We start from the raw sequence: 8,213 nt of genomic DNA on the forward strand, positions 1-8,213 counted from the left end.
GATTTAGTTAAAACTGAGTGTTTTAATGGGATGGCTTAGCACAGTGTTTCGAAAAATTTACATGTAAGCCTACCCATACTTTTATTTTGATTGTACGATGCTTTCACTCACTGCCATAATAGAAACTGGAGCATCACTGACAGCAGACTCTTACCATCTGCATAAAACTTGTGGAAGAGCGGTGCGCAAACTGACTAATGTCCGTAAACGTTAATAAGACTCTAATATAATTTCATCGTCGTCAATCGTATCCTGCTCCTAACTACACCCTTCGCGGTTCTACGATATCACATGCATCTTCTAAATATTTAGGAATCAGCCTAAGACGGGATTTATCCTGGACCACCCGCATAATGAGCATAACCAACGAAGCTAACCGTGTTCTTGGTTATCTAAAATGTAACTTGTGTTTAGCACCTGCTTCCGTAAAACTTTCCGCCTATTTAACTCTTGTTCATCCTAAACTTGTATATTCACGCTCAATCTGGGACCCCCAGCAAATTAACCTAGCCGGAACCCTTGAGTCCGCCCATAGCCGCGCGGTAAGGTTCGTATATTCCGATTATTGATATCACACGAGCCTAACAGCGTTGACAACAAAAGCTAACCTGCCCAGCCTTGAATCCCATCGGAAAATAACCAGACCCAACCTTTCCCACAGGGTTTATCATTCTCCTTTTAGTCATTCCGTTATCACCCCTGCACACCGCCTATCACTTCGCATCAGTCATCCGAACGCTGTTCACACACCTGGAGCATCCACTTCTGCACATCTGAAATCATTCTTCGCCCAGACTGCTGGAGACAGGAACAACCTGCCCGCTGAAGCTTGCATACGTCCTGGCCTGGAATCCTTTAAATCGTTCATCACTGACCGAATTAAATGGTATGTTAGCCCACCCATCATGTAATGCCCCTAGTGGGCCTTTGAGGCACTACTAAAGAAATAATTAAATATTCGACATTTTAAAGCGGTCAGGCATTGAGCCTGACTACTTCACTAAGACGGCGCGCCCGACTAGTGACTGTTTCCGTGCGATGAAGACAAGACGTCAGTCAGCCGGAGATGCAAAACCAACAAGAAAAAAATGTGCACTTCATCTCGCACACAAGCAGATCGTGCTGCTTCTAAGGGTGGCCCAAGCTACGCGCCTGGTGGACTTTAGACTAACTGAATGTTTTTTTATTACCTGAACATTTGCTTCAAATCTATAAACCGATTTTTTACATGATTCTTTGCATCCTATAGACGCGCCAGCAGTGATAACGTTTCTTCTATTAAATATTTTTACATGAAAATTTGTGTGCTGTTTCTTTATACATTAGGCTGTGCATCCAAACAAAATTACTAAAACGGTGTGGTAAATTCTTTTACTGTATTGAATTGGTTTTAAAAAATTGCCGATTGCAAAATTTATCAGCTTTTTACGATAACACACCTTAGCTTAGAGATACAGCGATTATCGTGTTTAGATGCACAGGGTATTGTCCTCTTTATGTACCTGCCAAGTCGCTTCTCAATCGCACCTACGATTTCATAGTTATTACTGTTGGCCCAACACCCATATTTTGGCAAACTTTTATTGATATATTTTTTTGCAGTTTCAATAATTTAATCATGTTAAATGTTCCAACTACCTCAGCTTTGTAAGTCCGAAATAGAATTTTAAATTTGTACTAAAATTGTGAAGTTCTTCTCGAACGTGGTGACATAACTTAAACGCAGTTAAATAACCTTACTTTATGTTAAACAGACTGCACACAGCATATAGTCCGGGATGCTCGGCTTCGGGTGAAAAAAAAGCTACACTTTCCGCGCCCGGTACGCACAACGCTGGTGGGAATTGCCCACTCTATTGGCGGATACTCAAAAACAAAAACTCTCCATGGTCCACACATACACACACTCACTAAATATAATAAAGGCCGAGTTTGGGCGAGTTGGTTTACCATGCTGAACGTAAAAGCGCAAAAAACAAGGACGTAGGACGTGTTGTGTGTCTTATTCTACGTCCTTGTATTTTGCGCTTTTACGTTCAGCCCTCACTAAATCCCAAAACTGAACCTTTAGAACATTCTTAGCCGGCGGGCTGTATACCAGAAGGAGTGTACGATGGGGGGCTAGTTGGTAATCCATGAACTAAGAACGAAAACCACGCAAAGGACGATACACAGGGAAGAAGTAGACAATTGAAACACATCTTCCTTCCATCACCAACCCTACGCATGCGCAACAAGCAAACTCTATCTTATCGAGTTCAAGAACTTCAGCTCCTTCTTGTACAGATAGACCGAAGCCTCGCTTACACACTTCTCGGGCCCATATCTATCAATCTGCCAGGCTTCGATGACCTCACGCGTTTTCTGGTCTTTGGCCCTTCCGATTATCTTTGTACGCTCAAAGAGTGGCGTGCATTTATTGTCACAAGAAAGACAGTGTTTGGGCAAATGCATGCCGCTGTGAGAGCCCAACGAATTTTTGTGTTCTTGTAGGCGCTTATTAATGCAGCGTCCCGTTTGTCCCACGTAAACTGAGCCGCAACTAAGCGGGATTTCATACACTACTCCCATTCGACAGGACACAAACTTGATTTTGTGGTTTACACCACAGCCTGCTTTTGTTCTCGTTTCATTGTTAGTTAGCGCGCACAAACGGGACAGCTTACAAGGCGCCGAAAAGAAGATTTCCACACCGAATTTTCCTGCTACCCTCTTCAGGCCATGCGAGGTCTTATGTATATAGGGCAGTACTTCAAATTTCCGCCTCTCACGAACGCCAGATTCTCGAGCACTAGAAATTGGGATGACGGTTTTCAACAGAGACCCGGCAGCGGCCTGCAGAAGCGACGAGGGAAGGAAGATGGAAGATGGAAGGAAGATGTGTTTCAATAAACAGTTGCAAGTCCGCGCTCGTCCTGTCTACTTCTTCCCTGTGTATCGTCCTTTGCGTGGTTTTCGTTCTCTGTATACCAGAACTTACGGCATCAGACATAACTTCCAGCGTTCGCCTGTGTTCTCCTGCTGTTCTCGTACTTTCGCTGGTGAAGTTATGTTTCATACACATAAAATGGCCCACACCGCTACCTTATTGCTGAACATTGTTTTTTGCTTTTCATTACAAGGGCAGTTCTATATAAAAAAAGTGAATAAATCACGAGCCAGAGCAGCCGTCAGATACGATTCTGGAGCCTTCGCGACAATAATATGAACTGCAAGTGTTGACCTCATATATAAGGTTTTCGCTGACGCCATAGCCGCCGCATTTCGGGCCACGAGGACCGCGCTGAAAGACTTCTTGCTTAATATGATTCCCTCATCCGCCCATGCCCCGATGTGCACAGTGGAAGCTATGCGTGGTTCATCGATCTGACATCTGTGTCACTATGTGCAAGCGATCTACAGGGTGCTTCACCTAAAACATTTTGACGCAATTCTTAACAGTAGTATTTTTGAGTAAGAAAACCGCCTTCGGCAGCACCGCGTTGTCAGGGGTGCAGTTGAATATTTCGACGAGTTACGTGCACTGGAGAGGTGTCTTTTCCTGCAAGCCTCTCGAAAGGGGGCGTTTTGGCGCGCTTTAGCCAAAATCTGTTGTACCACAGCGCCGGCGTTAACCCCGTTTTTGAAATTCTAAAAACTAATATGGATATTACTTACGGTGGGCTACACGCTTCTCAATAATTACGGAGCTTATTATAAGATAACTATTAACTATTAGTTAATTAGCCTGCTAGATAACACGTCTAAGCTGTATTCTGATGCACGCAGTACACCACCGACAATGCTTTGCCGAGAAAAGCGCTTTCAGAATACAATTCTCCTCATTTCCGCTGCAAGTACCTTCTACTTAACAGAATACCTGAAAGGTGGGAGTGGTAAAGTTGAGCCCAGTGTACTCGAGAACGAGGACACTCAGTTTGTTGTTGCACGAGAGCATATCGCCCAGCCGCTTGTAGTTCAAGAGAGGATTGCCAGAGTGGTCGAATATCCGCAGCTCGGTCAACGTGCAGATTGCAGAAAACAGGAGGCAGTCCAACTTTGACAAGCAATAGACCGTGAGACGGCCTTTCAGGCGGCTGACACTCAGTTTAGCCATATCACGGGGATATAATTTCACCACGTGCATGCAAGAGCCGCAAGCCCTGCTCCCGCCGTCAGAGCCTGAACGAATATCCAGGTCCCGTATTCTGCGACAGTTTTCAGCCAACCTCCGGAGCGCGCCGTCGTGATGTAGAGCGCAGGTTGCAATTGAGAGCGCTTGGAGATCGGGCAGCGCCGCTAGCACTGCCGTCAGGTCGAGGCTTTGTTCGCAGTGGAACGAACTGACGTTCAGCTCAGTGAGGCTTTTCATTTGCTGAAACAGCTGAGATAGGGCGGCGTCGCAGGGACTCCGAGCAGTTGCGTGCGGAAGGTCGCCCATGTTTAGAGGTGACAGCAGGACCAGACAGAAGGAGCGCACGGCACTCCACTCATTGCGCGAGCTGGCCTGGCATAGCTGTTCATGAAGGTTGGGCTGGCTGATGGCGACCAGGATCAAAGGGTCGCACAGAAGCACCTCTCGGCTGGACGTCGCCAGGTCGTGGAGTAGCGCGCAGTTCCACTTGTGCTCCTGGCATCGGTACAGCGCGTACATTGGCGCACACGCTGGCGCAGTGCGCGAACTCTAACGCGGCTGGTGGTTCGAGAGGTGCCGACGGCGGCACGTCGGAAGTGAACGTGAACGTCTCCATGGGGGTGTGATTGACCAAGATTTGGGCACACCGCGAGACCGCTCGGTTGAAATGCCCGCCCGCGAGGTGAACGGGAAGATCTGTCAGGTTCGGGCAGTACGAGATGATCACCTTGAGAAGGTCAAAGTTGCCGTCGCCTTCGACCTCGACATACATGCAGCGAAAGTTGACTGCCAAGGCGTTGCCAGAATAAGGCTCGTAGAAATGGCTGGTTTCCTCGAGGTGCATGAGCGCTTCAGCTTCTTGGTCTACCATCAAGAACTCGAGGTGCGTCAGATGTTTGAGTGGCCCCAACATGAAACGGAGGATGTAGGGAGCTGGCAACCTGGAGCCAACGCACTCCAGGATGCGCAGCTCCACACACTGGGGTACAAGGCTGCACAGATGACCCGGCTCGGCGACAACGCAATTATTAAGACACAACGTCTTGAGACTCCTGTTCCCGCTTACGAGGTTCCACTTAAGCACCGAGGCAGGGGCGTTGGCGTCAAGGCAGTAAGCACGCTCAGAGGCAACGCTCAAACCGTTTTTAAGCATACTATCAAGCAAGCTGCACTAAAGACCCGTATGCTCTAAAGTTGTCTTTGACGAGCTTTGTGTGCGTCTAAGCGGACGATGAAGCACCTGCGACGTGCCGAAAAAAACTCTTCGAATGACAACTTCACAGTTATCTATTTTTGATAGGCGAATGTAAATCCTGGGTGCCCACAGCACACAACACGATGTAGTTTGGCAGATAAACTCTGAAGCTGAAAAAATGCAATTTTAAGGTACTAGCCGGGGCAGTGTGAGATAACAAATGTTCACTGTAATTCGTAGACATAGATAAAAAGTGGATAGAAACGCACAACCTCGAAAAAGAAACGTTTGCGTAGTTGGATTCCTTATTTTTAGTGCTTCGGACACAGCAGTAACCATATGCTGCCGTTTACCTTCGTGGTATGTTGATCTATGGCAACGTGGTCTGAACAGACTGTGACAAACGTTTACCGGCTTGTAATTTCGGTTTGCATGACGTGTCTTCACACCCTTTTCATACTGGAACGCATAACGCCGTCTGATAGAAGATAGCATTACAAACTTTAAAACTGTGAGGCCCTAAAGACATCTGCTAGCTCTTGCCAGTATCTATGACTGTGTTTCAAACCGTCATGATGCTGCAGCTAATGTGCGAGCATGTTGCACACACAGCAACAAATTATCTCTGTTGTGCCGTGATCGCACACCCATCGCCACACCATCATCCTAATAAATGAAGTCTCTATGCTTATCACTGAACAATAACTAAAAACCGAAATTTGAAAAATATATCAACTGAAAATGGAAAGCGCACGAGAAGACAAGTGAAGACAGAACTCGACAAAAGAGCGCTAATCCCAACTAGGTTTTCTCGCAAAATGTTTTGGTGAGCAACCCACCTGCGCAGTCAAAGCAGCAACGACTTTCACAGCGTCATCGCAAAAGGGAAGACAAAGGAAGAAAAAAATGCACAAAAACAATCAACCTAATGATGCAACGTGCGTAAACCGCTTTATATGACACAAAAGTGCGTTGCAGAACCGCCAAGTCTTGCTTGCTTGTAATTAAAAAATTGCTTCTTGAGGATAGGAAATGACGCAGTAAGTGCCTCACATATCTCGGTGGAAACATGAACCGTGCAGTAAGGGGAGTGATGAAGTACGAAGTGAAAGGAGAAAGGAAGGAAGAGTTGTCGTAGTGGAGGTCTCTAGATAACTTTCGGCCACCTGGGGATCTATACGGGCACTGACATCGCACAGAGCACGGGCGCCTTTTGCGTCTCACCTGCATTGAAACGCGGCCGCCGCTATCGGGCTCCAAACGGCTACTCCGGCTTTGAAGACAAGTGCCTTAACCACGGAGCCACCGTGGCAGGGTAGCCAGAGATAGAAAGAGAGAGAGAAACCCTTTAATGAAACAGAATTTAGCGGATGTTTAAAAATCGCTGGCATGCTACTCTGCGTGGTGAAAGGCACAAGGCCTTATGCCCTTACTAGGTATATTGGATGCTTTCAGAGAAATCAACAGCACAGCGAGTGTACCGAATGAAATCAGGGGGATCATTGAGCTCAACTCGATTCCGAGAGACGTGCATCTAGGTGTACACAAGGCGAGAAGAAAGGCAAGATCGGAAGCCCACGAAAGAATCTGCGCCGGGAAAAAAGACGTATTATACGTTGACGCAACTACATGCAGAGAACGATACTGCTCGGTAGCCAGCGTGGTGGGTCCCGAGCTCACGGAAATCAACTGCGCTTCGACAAAAACCAACATCATCATCGAGGCTGAGGAAGCACAAGTCGCACTCGCCATCAGCCACCAGGGCGAGGAGCCCCATGCACACATAATTACAGACTCGCAAGAGGCGTGCGAAGGTCACAGCAGTAGACGCATAACCACTGCGGACATCCGCATACTCAAGGCGAGAACAATCACCTTCACGAGATGCTTCATCACGTGGACAGCAGACCATGAGGCTGTCAAAGGGAACAAACGTGTGGACGCCAACGGCCGAACATACGCCCACTGAGAGGCGCACACCGAAGGGGAACTGGACGCAGTCACTAGACGGTATGGAGCCACCTTGGAACAACAAAGAGCCCTCAGGAGGACCTACCCCCTCCCCACAAAAACTTTAGTAGAGACCAGTCGGTTGCCTGGAGACAACTGCAGACTATTACGTACCCCATGCTCAGCTTCCTAAGCCAAATCTATCCTTCAACATATGACAGCAAATGCCCGCGTTGCAAGGAACATTCAACGCTTTATCACGTTACATGGGCGTGTCAGAAAACGCAGGCAGCGCCAAAAAATAACAGACCAACACCGGAGAAATGGGAGGCTGCGCTGTTCTGGTCGAAGCCCGAAGAACAGCTCAAGCTGATCAACAGGGCTCGCAAGACTGCAAAGGCAACTGGCGCCCTGGACTGAGGGACCCACCTATACGCCGCGAGAATCAATCTTGACAATAAAGGTTTTCATTCACTCTGCGTGGGAAAGGGAATTAAGGACAAAGATGGAACGAGAGCGGTGTGGGAAAGTTTAAAGAAAGAAAAAAAGGCGAGAGCACGAAATGCGTCCATTAAATGTCTTTCCATACTGGATGGCATAACGCCGTGCGATAGGTGATAGCATTAAAAACTTCGCAACAGTGAGGCTCTAATGCCTGCGGCTGGCTCTTGCCAGCATTCATGACTTATCTTTCAAACCGTGATGATGCAGCAGCTTATGTGCGAGCATGCTGGACGGCAACAAATTATCTCTGCTGTGCCGTGGTCGCACCCCCATCGCAGCACCATGGTCCAATAAATGGTCTCTATGCTTATCACAGAACCCTAACTAAAAGCCTAAATTTAAGAAATATATGAACCGAAATTAGAGAGCTCACGTGAAAATAAGGAAAGGCACAAAGGACAAGAATATTACTACTCGAAACTATGCTTGTTGAGAAACTTTTTGATCCCC

At 47.3% G+C, this 8,213-nt stretch overlaps 1 pseudogene; it reads left to right on the forward strand.

Moving 5' to 3' along the window:
• Window positions 1–6,732: 6,732 nt before the first annotated feature.
• Window positions 6,733–7,679, forward strand: LOC144109671 (uncharacterized; annotated as a pseudogene).
• The last annotated feature ends 534 nt before the right edge of the window (window positions 7,680–8,213 follow it).

This window comes from Amblyomma americanum, chromosome 11 (assembly GCF_052857255.1).
Source record: "Amblyomma americanum isolate KBUSLIRL-KWMA chromosome 11, ASM5285725v1, whole genome shotgun sequence".
Classification (NCBI taxonomy): Eukaryota; Metazoa; Arthropoda; class Arachnida; order Ixodida; family Ixodidae; genus Amblyomma; species Amblyomma americanum.